The sequence below is a fragment of the Podarcis vaucheri genome (genome assembly GCF_965113315.1).
Source record: "Podarcis vaucheri genome assembly, chromosome: 2".
Classification (NCBI taxonomy): domain Eukaryota; kingdom Metazoa; phylum Chordata; class Lepidosauria; order Squamata; family Lacertidae; genus Podarcis; species Podarcis vaucheri.
In genome coordinates this window covers 27,069,559-27,086,176 of record NC_138760.1, presented here as the reverse complement: position 1 = coordinate 27,086,176, position 16,618 = coordinate 27,069,559, and the positions used below count along the sequence as shown (strand labels likewise).

Below are 16,618 nucleotides of genomic sequence, written 5' to 3'. Positions count from 1 at the left end.
TTACAATATAGTATGAGGCAAATATAGCACAGAGCTAGACTTTTACTCTCAAAACAGGTTGCTCTCAAACGGTGGCATACTGCTCACAGCTAGTCTGGTTTGCGTATACTTTAACAAATTTACTTCTACATTATGCCCATTCTATATGAAGCCAACTTGAAAAGTTTCCAAGTTAAAACTCTGCTTCTTCTGTATTTAGTGAAGCTGTATTACACTCTCCAACTAGCAGTGCTTTGTCTGACAAATTGATCAGTGACACAACACAAGTGCAAACCTAGCAAACCTACCTGTTACTTACCAAAGCTTCCTGATTACTTCCCCCAGCCACCAATACATCAGTGTGCACTAGGAATTGGAAAGGAATTCAGCATATCCCTTTAATATTTTGTTGTGGAACCAGATGCCACCTGAAAATGCACAGCAGCATGTTTCCTCTGAAGCTGGGTAGGAACAGAAGTACAGTGGTACCTCTGGATGTGAACGCGATCCGTTCCGGAGCCCCGTTCGCATCCTGAAGCAAACGCAACCCGTATCTGCGCGTGCGTGGGTCACGATTCACCACTTCAGCGTCTGCACATGTGCGAGCAGCGAAACCTGGCAGTAGCGTGCTCCGTTACTTCCGGGTCTCCGCGGAGCACAACCCGAAAATGCTCAACCTGAAGCATATTTAACCCGAGGTAGGACTGTGTAACTGTCCACTGTCTCTGAAATCTTCATAACCCTTGTACTGCTGAACTAACAGTTCAATGGAAAAGTAATTTTCCAATGAACAAACATTTCTATATTCAGTTAATATAGTAGCTAATAAGTACAAAAACAAATATACTCATCTTCTGCAGCAACCAGTTTTCTTTTAATATAGGGGTTCTCAAAGGGTGTGACACACCACATTGCTGTGGTTGAAGAGGATGGCAAGTGTGGCAGGAAGATTCAAGGACAATCAAAGAAAGATTTTAACATTTCAGTGTTGTGTTGTGTAGTATAGTAATATGGATAGACATATTTTCAAAATGAGAGCAAGAGCAAGCAATACAGAGGACAATTCTAGCTGTGATTCAGAATCACCACTCAAACAGGGAGCCGAAGAAGACTCGTTTAATTGGACACCAGCAGCAGGCCAAAGCAAATCTCCAAAAAAGAAAGTTTGTCAACAATATGCGGATAGCTATCTTGTTTGTATCCTTTGCTCCCATGCAGGCTACACAAGTCCTGCTCAGAGTAGGCTAAATAAAATTAATGAACATAACTAAGTTAGAACCATTAATTTCAACAGGTGTGCTCTATGTAAAACTTAGTTGAATACCACCCATATACGTAACTAGAAATCCGGAGCATGTTCCTCCAAATTAGAGAATATGAACTTTGCTTAATACTTCTGGCAATTTGAACATATACAAGCATGCAGATCAACTATCCTGCTTCCCTTATCCTTTCACTGTTTACCCACTAAATCTCTTGGAAGTATGGTCCCTTTATAAACAGGCAAGATCACGAGACATAGTCCCCAGGCATTGCAAACCCAAAGAATTACACAACATTCAGCTAATTCAGTCTGTTCTCAATACCAGATGTATTTCTGGAGACTGTATCATAAAAAAAAATCACAGTAGGACTTGCAAAGCTAACTTAGATCACTTTAAAAGACAGACCTATTTTACGACTCAGCAAAGGACTTCAGTTGTAACACAGCAACGTCTATTCCTTTTGCAGGTAGCGAGACTGACAGATTAACAACCTACCCCCTGTGTGTAACCGTTAATGCTCCCTTGATCTCGAACTTACTCTGACTTTACAATTCTAAATGCACTGATTTATATCCAGAGATTCCCATGAATGGAGTTCTGCTTATAGATCTCCCACTGGCAGAAGCAAGCTAAACTATGGGATTCGCTCCCAAAGGAGGCTGGGATGGCCACCAAGTTGAATGCCTTTAAAAAAAGGACTGGGAAAATTCAAGGAGGATAAGAATATCAATGCCTTCTAGCCTGGGTGTCTATGTTCTGCCTTCCACAGTTACAGACAATGTGGTTCGCAAGACTAGTTGCTGCAATGAGGAGTGCTTTGTGTTCGGGTCTTGCTTGCATGCTTCTCATAGGTATCTAGTTGGAGACTATGAGAACAGGATCCTGAACTAGATGGACCATTGGCCCGACCCAGCAAACTCTTCTTATATTCTTATGTAACATTCTCTAGGAAAAAATAAAGATTCCATAGCAGACAGTCAATAAATGGTTGCATGAGCAGACTTCCCCACTACAGCCCCTGGTCTGAAGAGTTCCCAAACCCTCTGAAGCAGACAGGGGTGCAGCGGGGGGGGGGTGCAGCCGGAGCAATTGCCCCGGGCAAATTTTGGGTTGGGCGTGTGCTGCTCACACCGCTCTCCAAGTCAGCCCGCTGCGCTAGGCAAGCCCTCACCACCGAAGCAGCAGTCTGGAGCAGCAGGCCCTCTGTTTGCCCTCTGCGCCCCGCATGGAAACACTCCTTGCAAAGCCATTTGGGGAGGGCGCATGAGAAGGGTACATAGCTGTTGTGGCGAGTGTTCCAATAGCGAGGGCTGGCCATGTGCAGCTGGCTCCTTCACCCTCGGCGCCCTGCCCCAGCTTCCATGGGAACATGCTCCACCACTGGGAGCAGATTCTGATGGCATGCACAGGAGCTGCAGGGAAGAGGAAATCCACTTGTATGCACTGAAGTCCATTCTGCTTGTTTGTGGACACCTTTGCATACAACCCACTGATTCACTAAAGCTTTTTCTGCACGGTTTGTTTTTACAAGCTGTTCTCTTGTGTGTTTTTTTGTTTTAAAGTGCTTATTTTTAAGTAAAAAAGTTTATGATTTTGGATTCCAAGAATCTTGAGTAGTTACCTGACATCTGCTTGGCATGGGCTACATAAAGGTAAAGATACAGGGACCCCTGACCATTAGGTCCAGTCGCAGACGACTCTGGGGTTGCGGCGCTCATCTCGCTTTATTGGCCGAGGGAGCCAGCATACAGCTTCCGGGTCATGTGGCCAACATGACTAAGCCGCTTCTGGCAAACCAGATCAGCGCACGGAAACACCATTTACCTTCCCGCTGGAGTGGTACCTATTTATCTACTTGCACTTTGACGTGCATTAGAACTTGCTTTTTTGTGAAAAGGTTTAAGACAGCAGTAACAGCTGTAATTACCAATGGATGAAACAAGGCCTTGTTTTGTGTCTATCACTAGCAAGATACACTGTGAAAGGTGTCATGAAGGGGGAAAAATAGGGCAGAGGGAGGAAAAGCTATGAACACGATGTGTTTTGTGTATGGAATCCCTGAAGTGGCTGCAATGGCTCAAATGAAGCCAGAACCTCAATGAAAATGCAGGGTGCTTTCATTATCACATTTCCAGAATAGCAAAGATGTGTCAGGGTATATTAGGATGTGACTTTATCGCCATCCACTTTGAGATGCTGAACCTGTTTAATTCCTAGATATGAATAGTATAAATAGTTTGGAATACAAATATAACTGAGCTCAATGCGAAGCGCAATGTAAAGCAGTAGCAGGTCTATTTTAACTCTGTTTGATATGCTGCAATTTTTTTAAAAAAAGATCAGATGCATGAACCAGTAACATTTGTTTTAAAAATTAAAAACTAAAGATTTAGACAAAAATACTTCTACCCTTTCTGTGATAACATTGCAAGCTATTTAAAGCATTTTTTAAAAAAAATCTAGACAAGACTTGGCCAATCAAGTTCACCACACATTGGGAGGAATTAAACATTGCACTAAGGTGATCCTTTTCTAAATGCAAGCGTTTCTGCTTGCTCAATGGAACAACCTCTATCTCCTTTCTCAGCATGTTGTTCTAGGAGTTCTCCTGACCCTCCAGACTAAATATGGGGAAGGCACAGGGGCACGCAAGGTGAGGAGAGTTGGGAAATCCTGTTGCCCTAACAGGAGTTCTTGCACTGGCTTCGGCTAGTGCACCAGGTTAGTGGAATCTGGGCTATCAGCCATATTCAAACATTACACAAAGTCATGGTTTAGCACAATGTAAATGAGCACCTATGTGGATGAGCAATAAAGACTATTTTTTTTTATTTTAAAAAATAGGCCAAACCATGCTCAGGAATCAAATTTAGATCCTAAGTAAATTGTGAATACCAGTTTACTTCACTGCTCAAAGAGCTTTCTAAGAGTACAACACTGATTTTGACTAGCTGTGCATTTTCTCCTTCCTTTCCTAGCCAGTGAAAGAGAAAATGCAATGGAGGTGCAACTATACACCTACCTTTTCTGGCAGGAAGATGGGGACTGTTTCCACTAGCATGTGGTGGAGGGTGTAACTACCATGAAACATGCAGCCAAGGCAGTAAAGTATAGGCACTATACCTAGCATAGGCAGAAGACTGCTACATCACACCACATAAGATTTTTTTCATCCCACCATCCAGCCAAAAAAGGCTTCCATGTAGGCTTATAAATCACTGCAAACAAGAGAATATGAATCCATACAGAGATGGCTCTAGATCCTGAGCCATCTAACCCTAAACGACTTTGGACCAAAATACCTAGCAGAATACCACCCCTAGTCAATATTTATGACCTCCTGAGAAAAATCGTGCTCTGGTGGCGCGGTGGCAGCAGGAGGCCCCATTAGCTAAAGTGGTGCTTCAGGTTAAGAACAGTTTCAGGTTAAGAACAGACCTCCAGAACGAATTAAGTACTTAACCCAAGGTACCACTGTATTTTTATTGTGCTTATATAAAGCAGTTAACTATTTTTATTACATTAAGTGGTTTAAAAATTGCATGAATGAAATAGAGCAAGTGTGATTCACAAGATTATTAACAGAAGGTCCAAATAAAGCTTCTGCAACACGTAATATTTGCCATTGAGCAGCACACCAACTAGCCTATGATTGTAGTATACAAATAGTCACTTGTAACCAAAAAGGTGTAGCAAAGGTTAAACATAAACTCTAAATGGGAGCACCTGTACAATATTTTGTGTTGTGTTTATAAAAGTGAAGATAACACTTCTCTGTCTTCCAGGGTGAACATCAACATCTGCGAGGGGTAGGCCCCAAAACAGTGGGTACAAATGACAAAGAAAATTTATTTGTACTAAGCATGAGAACTTCCTGGTGCTGCTAGCTGTTTGACAACAGAACAGACTGCCTCAGAAGATGATGGCTTCTTCATCATTAGATGGACATCCAGCCTCTGTTTAAAAACCCTTATCAGGGATAGGCTTCCTGCATCAGCAGCGGGTTGGACTAGCTGAACTTTGAGGCCCCTTCCAACTCTCTGACTTTGTAATACTTAGTTCAAAAATTAATTCCACCCATTATGCTATACGTTAAGTTGTAGAATAGATGTGTATGTAAATAAAAAGAGCTGAACTATATTCAAAAAATGACAGACAAGCCTCAAATTGGTGCTTGGTAGAAAAATTGTATTGCAGCAGAGTCAAAACCACCGTCTGCCCAAAGGTGATCAGAAATCCTCATCAGGGTAACGAGTTAAGATATTATCTTCCTACAAAGATTATTTCCTTACAGTGCAACCCTGTATCTGTTTATTCAGAAGTACAATTGTGTTCAATGAGGCTTACAGCACAATGCTATGAATACCTACTCAGATTCAAGTGCCACTGATTTCAATGAAGTAAGTTTCGTATTATAGCGTTACTCCCTGTTTAGTATATTGCAGCCTTAGGTACCTTACTCTCAAGGGATTCTTCCTTCAGGAAAAAATGTATCTGGTTATTCTCCCCATGGAAGTTTACAAATTGAAATACTTGAGAAAATTTATATGTTTTACTCTGCCAAATTAAAAAAGGATCCTACCAAACACCAGTTTGAGGCCTGCATCTCTTCTTTTGAGTTCTTTTCCTTTTCATTCATTCTTTCTTGAGCTGCATTCAGGCATCTACTCTGTTGCTACAAAGCAGCCAAAGGGAGATCTGCCTGATGGTCCTATATCTATGGCACAGATGGGGTACTTTCTTACACTGGAAAAAAGATAATAAAATATTAATAATATTTAGCATTTACGAAGCACTCTTCACAGACATTATCTCAATGAATTCACAACGGAGATCAGCACCACTATACCCATAACACAGATGGGCATAGTGCTGGGTGGAGCTAATGGGACTGGTGAAGGCTGACCTAGCAAATGCATGGATGATTGTGGGGGCTGTCACCAGAATTTTTTGTATGCTATCAATAATAATAATAATAATAATAATAATAATAATAATTTATACCCCACCCATCTGGCTGGGTTTCCCCAGCCACTCTGGGCGGCTTCCAACAGAACACTAAATTATCAACTGCTAGCCACTTTGAGGGCAAGTGAGTGGTGGGAAAGTAGCATATAAATGTTGTTACAACAGCCATCAGCTTCCTCACTCGTTCACCACTATGCATTTGGCGCACTGTGAATATTTTCTATAAGCCTAAACCAGATCCACATGAAAGTTCACTGCAAATAAGGCGTTGCTTACATAACCAGCTCTGTTAAGATTAAAGTCCTTCAGACCATAGATTTCATTATACTTAAGTTAGCCGTAGTACAATAATTCTCAAAAGTGGGAGGATTACAAGGAAGATCAGCAACAGAGGGTATCAGCAACAACCATGAAGGCATTATGGCATAACAGCAGAATCAACTACGGATGGGACCATCACGTGACTCCAAAGACATCAAAGGAATTCCATTAGTAGGCTCCTTAGCTTTAAGTCTGGGAAATGTTGAAACTGTTGTTTGCTGACATAGGTTTTCTAAAAAGAACTAGTTACCTATCTAAGCAAACACAATACAAAAAGTTACAATATTTTTTTCAGTCTTTGCTATATTCCAGCTCTAAAAGTGCTTAACTTAAAAAAAAAAATCATTTATGCACTAGAAATTATGTTTACCATTTACAATACAAGATTCTGGACCCGGGAGAGAGAAAATGTTGCTTATATGTATCTTACAATAAAAGCCAGCTGCTACACAACCACACCTCAAAATTTGTAAACTGCTTTGAGGTTTGTTTTTTAACAGTCATGCAGCGAATAATTTTTATGAAATAAATAAGTTGCACTTTTACTAAATGAATAATAGTAGAATAAAATATACACAAAATAACTGCTATGGTTTGGGGCTTCTCCTCAAATTAAAAGGTTTATTTCCACAAACTACATGGACGTTCAAATTTTATACCTTTCTACTAAGATCACTGAATTCAAAGGGACTTACTTCCTTGAAAGTGTGTGCTGAATTGCACCCCTTATAAAGCGAAGAGCCTCATTCACAGCATTTGTGATCACAGCATATTTGACCTTGCAAATAATATCACTCTAATATTCAGTCAAAGTTACTTTTAATACTGTACTGAAATAGTAATTCTTACTTTTTAGGCTGTTTCTCAGGTGTGGCTTCAGCCAAGTTACTCAAAAAGCCTTTTCTTCCAGTTTGCACTACACTCACAAGCATATTCCCTCCTTGCTTCAACTATTTCACCAACATATCCTTAATTTCAGTCACACATAACTGTGAAGTTGTTTTGAGTTCCAAGCCTGAACAGGATTCTGTTATTTCTGGTGACTAAACTATGTAGTAAATCCTGGCAGGCCTTGAGCCCAAAATATAGCTTCCACTGGAAAGAAAATTCCTTTCCATAAGCTATCCCAACCCAGGAAGTTACAATCAAGGTTGTTGTTTTTTAACATTGTATTTCATAAAGCTTAGTTCTCTGGGGCAACATCCTACGTTCATCATACTCAGAGCAGACTCTTTAAAATAACTGACTTAAAACTCACTTGATTTCAATGGGCCTATTCCAAGTACAACTAGTACAACTAATACTGGCCATCAACTTTTGTGCAATCAAGTCTAGTTGCAAAGGGGAGGGGTGTTGCCCCCCCAAAAAAGTACCTTGCTTTAGTTTAAGGTGTATCAAAATGCTAAAAATAGTATTTGAACCACCACAGAAAAGCAAGCCTCTGTGACATAGACCTTTTTTCCATTTGAAAATCTCACTTGCTTCCATCGACATTTTCACTTAGGAAAGGGTGCAAGGTCACAACTTTCCCTTACTCCCCACGCCATTGATCTAAGCACGGCCTGCGCTGGCTTGCCACGCCATTACTTTTCCAGGCACCCACCTTTTGCCTGCTTACAAAAGAACCGATTTCCCTTCCACCCCAGTCTCCGATTTCACCATTGCCCGTCCCAACCATCTCCGAAACGCACGAGAGGTTGAAGGGGTCGCTTTTCTTTCTTTCTTTTAACCTAGTATTTATTTCCAACTTCGATCTTGGAGGGGCGGAGCGTGGGGGGGGGGGAGTGTCGATAGGAGGGGAAGCCTCCCGTTCAAATCCTGGAGCCCTTGTCCTCCCTGCTCAGCTCCACAAAGCCCCGGGCTGGATCCAGACCCCCACCCCCACCCCGCACTTTGGAGCGCCGTCCATTTAAACAGGGAAAACGGGCGGAGGACAACGTCGCTCGGCAGCGCTACCTGGCGCCGCGAGGTTATTATATCGCGCATATACCGCGCGTATAAACCGCTTTTTCTTGGCCCGTCTAGTTGAGCCCTTGGGTCCCCGCGAACCTGAAGAGTTGCGTGTGGGGTTTTTGTGTTTTGATTTTATTTTTTTAAACTACCCCCGCCCTTTAAATAAAAGCTTCCACGTTCGCCGGCCTGAAATGCCCCCCTTTTAGCTGTTTGGAAAAGAAAAAGATCCGCCAAAACACGCGCCCGCCCGCCCGCCAACACGCACCCCACCCATCGGTGTGTGGCTCTGGTTTCCGCAGCTCGAAGGTCCCGCTTCCCCCCGGAGCAGCCGGGGCTCGAACCCGCGCCCCGCCTCGCCCCTCGCCCCCGCCCTGAGGCAGCTGGGACCCCCGAGGGGGAACCAGCCCCCGAGCTGCTGGGCTCCCGCAGGCCCCTCCGCGCCCCCAGGGCCCTCTCTCTCCCGCCGGCCCCGCTCGGCCTCCGGCCTCCTCGCTCCAGCCCGACCCCCGACCCCGGGGGTCCCCGCTCCGAGCCCCGGGGCCTCGCCGAGCCCCTCGGCCGGCCCACGCCCCCCTCCTCGCCCTTCGCCCTCCCCGAGAGGGAACGGGGAAGTCCCGGCTTACCTGTCATTGCTTTTCTACGCCATCTTGGATCCACTTGTCAACGTCCTCGCAGGGCATTGTGGGGAAGGAGGGAGGGAGGGGGGAAGAGGAGAGGGAGGGAGGGAAGGAAGGAAGGAAAGGAAAGAGAGCGGGGGGGGAGCTCTCTTCTTCCCTCAGCCCCGTCCTTCCCACCCCCACCCCCTCTCTCACACACACACACGCCTCACGGCGGAGAAAAGTTAAGCAAGAAGGGGGAAGGTCGTGCTTCTGCAGAATTGCTTGCTCAGCCATAAGGGGAGGGGGTGAGGAAAGAGGGAGAGGCATTTGATGGGGAGGCAGGCAAGGTGACTGGTATTATTATCATTATCATTATCATTGTTGTTGTTATTATTATTATTATTATTATTATTATTATCATCATCATCCTCATCATCAGTGCTTTTTTTCCCTAAAAAGATATTTAGGGGAACTCTCATTTTGACTCAAGGAAATCACCATTTTATAGTTCAAGTCGGGGAAAATAAATACAGTGGTACCTTGGGTTGCAGACGCTTCAGGTTACAGACTCCGCTAACCCAGAAATAGTACCTCGGGTTAAGAACTTTGCTTCAGGATGAGAACAGAAATCGTGCTCTGGCGGCACAGCGGCAGCAGGAGGCCCCATTAGCCAAAGGGGTGCTTCAGGTTAAGAACAGTTTCAGGTTAAGTTTGGACCTCTGGAACGAATCAAGTACTTAACCCGAGGTATCACTGTACAGGAAATGGACAAAAGTACAAAGATTCACAAAATGATTAGGGGTAGGCGTACCACTGCGTCCCCCCAGAAAAAAACACTGAACATCCTTTTTTAATTATTATTATTCCTACTATTATTATCATTATTCTCTTGGTTATATTATTATCATCATCATCATTTAATTATTATTATTATTATTATTATCATTGTTATTATTATTATCATTTTAAAAAATTTATTATTACTATAATGATCATTATTTTATTTATTATTATTATTATCATTGTTGCTGTTGTTGTTGTTACTTGTGCCATTTTTCAAGAAAAAGAGGTGCAGGAACTCACCACAAACACCTCTCTCGTTCTCTTAGAATGGCCCACCGGAAAGGATTGCCGGAAGGGAGTTCCAGAGAGTTCTGGCTGAAATCAAAAGCCCTGATTATCATGATCATAATTTCTATACTGCTTTATACTTTAAAGGAAAAAAATCTCAAAGCGGTTTACATGGTATGGTGCAAAGAAAAGTGAAGCAAGCAGGAGGAGGGTTGTGCTCGTGTGGGGTTAAAAGTAAAGGTAAAAAAGATAAAAGACCCTTGGACAGTTAAGTCCAGCCAAAGGTGACTATGGGGTTGCAGCGCTCATCTGGCTTTCAGGCCAAGGGAGCCGGCGTTTGTCCACAGACAGCTTTCTGGGTCAGGTGACCAGCATGATTAAACCGCTTCTGGCGCGACGGGACACTGACAGAAATCAGAGCTCATGGAAACACTTTACCTTCCCACTATTTATCTACTTGTGCTGGTGTGCTTCCAAACTGCTACGTTGGCAGGAGCTGGGATAGAGCAATTAGAGCTCACCCCAACTGCTGACCTTCCAATTGGCAAGCCCAAGAGGCTCAGTGGTTTAGACCCCAAGACCACACGTACAAATACCACACATTGGGGATCCGTGTTGCTTACTCAGCCATGTGGGGGGGGGGGACGAAGTGGTGAGGTGGGAGTGGAAGGCAAGGTGGTTGGTTTTAAAAAAATATATTATTATCATCATCATCATTTCTATACTGCTTTATATTTTAAAGAAAAAATCTCTAAGCAGTTCACATGGTATGGTTCAAATAAGTGAAATTAAAAGGTAAAGGTACCCCTGACCGTTAGGTCCAATCGCGGGCGACTCTGGGATTGCGGCGCTCATCTCGCTCTATAGGCCGAGGAAGCCGGTGTTTGTCCACAGACAGCTTCCAGGTCATGTGGCCAGCATGACAAAGCCGCTTCTGGCGAACCAGAGCAGCACACGGAAACACCGTTTACCTTCCCGCCGGAGCGGTACCTATTTATCTACTTGCACAAGACGTGCTTTCGAATTGCTAGGTTGCCAGGAGCAGGGACAGAGCAATGGGAGCTCACCTAGGCTCTGTGCTTTAGACCAGAGCACCACCTAAGCGGTTCACATGGTATGGTGCAAATAAGTGGGGTTACTGACCCCAAAGCTGGCTGCTTTTGTTTGTTTGTTTTGCAGGAGATTCTTTTTTAAATTGGGTTTTTTTGTGAGAAAGAGAGGGCAGAAAACATGAAATGGTTGATTTGTGCCACTCCCATCCCATAAGCAGCATTGTGGAGTAAAAGGCAGTCCACAGTCTTGAGAAAGAACAAATCTTCGTCTGTGGGTCACATACAGTACATAACTGACAAAAATCAGAAGGTTGTTTCCGTTTTGGCAGCACGTACAAGATTTATTTATTATTTCCAACATTAAATATCCTACTGCGACAATTTGGTCAGCCCTAGTAAAATGCTGTGCTTTGTGCACATAATTAGTTATTCATTGGATTCAACTTCGTTGCACAGGAGTAGTTAAAATTCTATATAAAAATTAGCGGCATTTTCCATAAAATGTACAGAATATGATTTGTAGTAGTTATAGCTGATGGTGTTTAAAGCAGAGTGATAAAAATCATAGAATTGTAGAGTTGGAAAGGACCACTAGGGTCATCTAGTCCAACCCCCTGCAATGCTGGGAATTTTCACCAACGTGGGATTCAAACCCACAACCCTTAGATTAAGAATCACATGCTCTACTGAATGAGCCATCCGATTTAACTCTCACAGCCTAATATCACTACTGTTTTACCGTCTTGGTCACATCAACACCATACATTTAAATCACATGACTTCCCCTAGAGAATCCTGGGAACTTTAGTTCATCAAGGGTGCTGGGAATTGTAGCTCTGTGGGAGGTAAAATACAGCTTTGCGGGGGGGGGGAGCCATGTGATTTAGATGCTTTCCCAACAAGCTAAGTTTATTTTTTTTCTCCCAGTCTGCATCTGGAAATGTTTTTAAATGTTTACCATCCTGGACTCCTTTGGGAGGAAGATAGGGTATAAATTTAATAATTAAACAAATGTGTGGTGTGGATTTGACTTGAAAGAGTTACCTGTAGCCATTCTTCAACTTGCCATGGATGAATAACAATTTCTTGCATATTTTCGATTTATTTTTTAATTAATTTTTTAAATTAAATTTTCCAACATACATTTATAGTATCCAATCTAAATTTATCACATATTTTCTCTTTTAGACTTCCTTCAACCTCTCTGACAATCATCCATTATTCAAATTTTTAAATACGCATTTCCTAATTTTAGCATATTTTCGATTTAACTCCAAAGTTGGCTTCGGCTACAAAGTCATGCAGTGGAGAGTGTCAACTATCAGTGTGTTTTTAAAGGATATAACTCACTTGGGCTTTACTTCTCAGCTATAATAATATAACCAAGGAAAGGGGGGAGGTGTTGTCCCAACACATTCCATTAAATTTGCTTGTTTTCCTTTTGAGTAAATCTTCATAAGATCAGACTGCAGTCTTTCAGACGTGAAACACATAATTTTTTTAATTTTATTTTTAAAGGAGGGGGGTTACCTCTGAAACCAGCATAATGTTGAACAATTCAAACACCAGGCACATCTTTAAAGCTACACCAACCTTTGAATAACTGACTCTACCAGCATATCTAATGGATGCATTGCTCATTTGGGCAATCAATGCACAATTACAGTACAACCCTCTATCTGTCCATTCAGAAGTAAGTTACACTGAGTTCAGTCAGGCTTGCTTCCAGATAACTGGGTATAGGATGGCAGCCTTAATGTGCTGCTGAGATAAAGGCAGTTGTTTAAATCATGTGAGCTCATCACTGACCTGTGCAAAAATGCCATTGGGGTCCATTTCCTAATCAGTTTCAAATTAAATGATTTTGTTCATATACAATTCTATAATGCAGGCGGGAGTGCAGGTGAACAAAACAATAAAATAAACCACATTGTTGCAAATATACAGTTTACATGCTGTTCACTCTTGTATGTGGCCATATTTCCTCTTTGACCATCATTTGCTACTTTATAACCAACCTTTTGCTACATTCCTGTTTATTGATCATTATCCTTCTTTTACTTTCCTTCCCTCCCACACACACCTCTTATCCCCACCTTTCCTTACGGTCTATGGAGGCAGTAGTCTTTCACCCCTTCTCACGCTTCTGCCTTATATATCTTCCAGAGGGGTAAATACCACTGTTAGTTTGCAATGCAACACGAAGAACAAAGAACCTCATAGCATCATAAAGACTAGCACACATACTGTGGCACTTCTTCAGGTGTTATCCTGAGTTGCACGCAAATATACATCCAGATATATATGCACCTCGGGGGTGTAAGCAACATGGTCAGAAGGAAATAACATGCAAAAAGTACACCTAATTCCATTAGAACTTGAATGCATGCCAAACAAGCATAGTGACCCTTCCCAACAGGAATCTTGCTCTGCTCTTCTCCAGTCCCATTCTCAACTGCAGTCTCAGACCATTCATTTTTTCCCACCCTGCTATGCAACTCTGATAGTAAAGGTAAAGACTATGCTAATTTCTTTTCCTTTGTATAACGCCCCCCCCTTCCAGTTCTGAACATAGCTGTCAACTTTCAGATTTGAAAATAAGGGACCAGCAGCCTCACCTGTCCCAGGGACAGTCTACGGGATATCTAACAATCTGGGATAGCAGCGGGAAGCAGCGCTGGAATAAGGGAATTTCCCGCAAAAAAAAAGGGAGGTTGACAGCTATGGTTCTGAAAATCCAAATTTTGTGACTGGGATAACTTAAAACAGAGGCATAAATTCAGTGTCTGATTACAGTACTTGTCAATGCAATTAATTAAATAACTCACTGTGGACATTCTTTCTTCTTTGGCGACCACTCATAGCCAAGTAAGATTGTCTTTCATGAACACAGTTTTAACAGTGAGTCTGTAAGTGACTGTTGAGGCCAATTCTGGATCCACGCATCCTTCCACAGTGGGGACATAGGTTTCCAGGCAGGAATCAATCACAGTGAGGGTTTGCCAAACGTGCCTTCCTCTTAGCATGTTTCTCCCTTTTGTCCTGAGTTCAAGCATCTTTTAAGGCCATTATACCTTTGGTAAAGGCTGTTTTCTAATTGGAGCACTTGCAGGCCAGTGATTCCCAGTTGTTGGTGTTTATACTACAGTGGTACCTCAGGTTACAGACACTTCAGGTTACAGACTCCGCTAACCCATAAATAGTACCTCGGGTTAAGAACTTTGCTTCAGGATGAGAACAGAAATCGCGCTGCGGTGGCACAGCGGCAGTGGGAGGCCCCATTAGCTAAAGTGGTACCTCAGGTTAAGAACAGTTTCAGGTTAAGAATGGACCTCCAGAACGAATTAAGTTATTAACTCGAGGTACCATTGTACAGTGGTACCTTGGTTCTCAAACTTAATCCATTCCGGGAGTCTGTTTGTCTCCCGAAACCATTCGAAAACCAAGGCACAGCTTCTGATTGACTGCAGGAGCTTCAAGCGGAAGCCGCGTCGGACATTCAGCTTCCGAAAAACATTCGCAAACCAGAACACCTACTTCCGGGTTTGCAGCATTTGGGAGCCGATTTGTTTGACATCTAAGCCGTTCAAGAACCAAGGTACCACTGTACATTATTTTAGATTTGCCTTGAGAAGGTCTTCAAACCTCTTTTGTTGACCGCCAGCATTGTGCTTCCCTTTTAAAGTTTGGAACAGAGTAGTCGCTTTGGAAGACTATAACCAGGCATCCGAACAACACAACCAGTTCAACAAAGTTGAATGAACAAAGTTGATGTTGAAGAATCCTCATTCTGGACATAAGCGCTGATTTACACTCAGAGCTCCCTTGCTCTTGCTCTCACTCACAGCTTTCACCTGGGCCCTTTGACTCCTGAGACAAGTTGCCCTCCATTCTGTTCTGTCTTCCTTTCTCCTAAGAATACTGTAAATCATATAGGTTGCCACCATATCTCCTAAGGGACAATTCCCTTTGGAGTCACCCAACAGTGAATATACACTCTCCTCTAGAACTAGGGTGTCAGGTTTCACTCTGGCAGCGAGGATGTTATCAGTTCCTCAGTAGTGGGAACTCTCATTGGGGTGATGGCACACTGCAGTTGTGCTTGTTGCTTCTACAGTTCATTTATACACATAGCTGCAGTATTGCAAGTGCAACTGCTAAGCTATCTAGACCAGTAAAAAATACGGGAGGGATATAGCATGAAAAAGGGACGAGAAGGCGCTGTGGGTTAAACCACAGTTTACATGCTGTTCACTCTTGTATGTGGCCATATTTCCTCACTAACCATCAATTGCTACTTTCTATCCAACCTTTTAAGGGACGCGGGTGGCGCTGTGGGTTAAACCACAGAGCCTAGGCCTTGCTGATCAGAAGGTTGGCGGTTCGAATCCCCGCAATGGGGTGCGCTCCCTTTACTTGGTCCCTGCTCCTGCCAACCTTGCATTTCGAAAGCACGTCAAAGTACAAGGAGATAAATAGGTACCGCTCTGGTGGGAAGTAAACGGCGTTTCCGTGTGCTGCTCTGGTTCGCCAGAAGCGGCTTAGTCATGCTGGCCACATGACCCGGAAGCTGTACGCCGGCTCCCTCAGCCAATAAAGCGAGATGAGCGCCACAATCCCAGAGTTGGCCATGACTGGAGATAAAAGTAATGTTTTACATTGCTCTAGCTTTCAACAAGGCAATTTTTGCAAAGCCTATTGTTCTAAATCATGCTTCAGGTAATCAGTTTCAATTATATGGAGTTCAGTTACCATCTGAGCAAACAACAAAGTGGTTATTCATGACCCGGAAGCTGTACGCCTGCTCCCTCGGCCAATAAAGCGAGATGACCACCACAACCCCAGAGTCGGCCACGACTGGACCTAATGGTCAGGGGTCCCTTTACCTTTACTTTACAGCATGAAAAAGCTCCCAGATTCAATCTTGGGCATCTCCAGTTAGGTCTGGGAATGCTGCCTGAAACTCTGGACAGCCATTGCAAAGCAGTCTCAACAATACTGATTACCACATGTTTGACTTGGCATGTAAGGGAATTTCCTTGGAGTGGCAGTGGCTCACTAAGAGTAGGGGTTGAGAACCTGTGACTGTCCTGAAGTTCTCAGACTGCAGCTCCCATCAGCCCCAGCCAGCATGGCCAATGGCTGCATATGATGGGAGTTGTAGTCCAACAGACCCTGGTGGTGCCACAGCTTCCCTAGTCCTGCTTTAAGAACTCGGGCATGGTTATATTTCCTCGGTTAAGCTTAGATCAGTTTGCTTTACTCTATCACCAAGCTAAGTATATGACCCCACCAGATTTAGAATGGCGGATTCAGATACAGTGGTCATTAATAAAGGCCTGAGTTTAAATAAATGTAAATGAACCAACCAAAGGCTGGAATCTTCAAGGACCCTTATCTAGTACAATTT

General features: G+C 43.2%; 1 protein-coding gene across 4 annotated transcripts in view; it reads right to left on the bottom strand.

Moving 5' to 3' along the window:
* HELZ (helicase with zinc finger) overlaps positions 1–9,203 on the bottom strand; it is a 117,731-nt gene extending 108,528 nt beyond the window's left edge. For 2 of the 4 annotated variants that reach the window (XM_082212340.1, XM_082212342.1), the window contains exon 1: positions 9,110–9,203. The gene's annotated coding sequence lies outside the window, so the exon portion shown is untranslated. Of the gene's footprint in view, positions 1–5,826; positions 5,991–9,109 lie in introns of all 4 variants that reach the window. The other 2 variants (XM_082212341.1, XM_082212343.1) reach the window with 2 other exon arrangements.
* Positions 9,204–16,618: the final 7,415 nt, after the last annotated feature.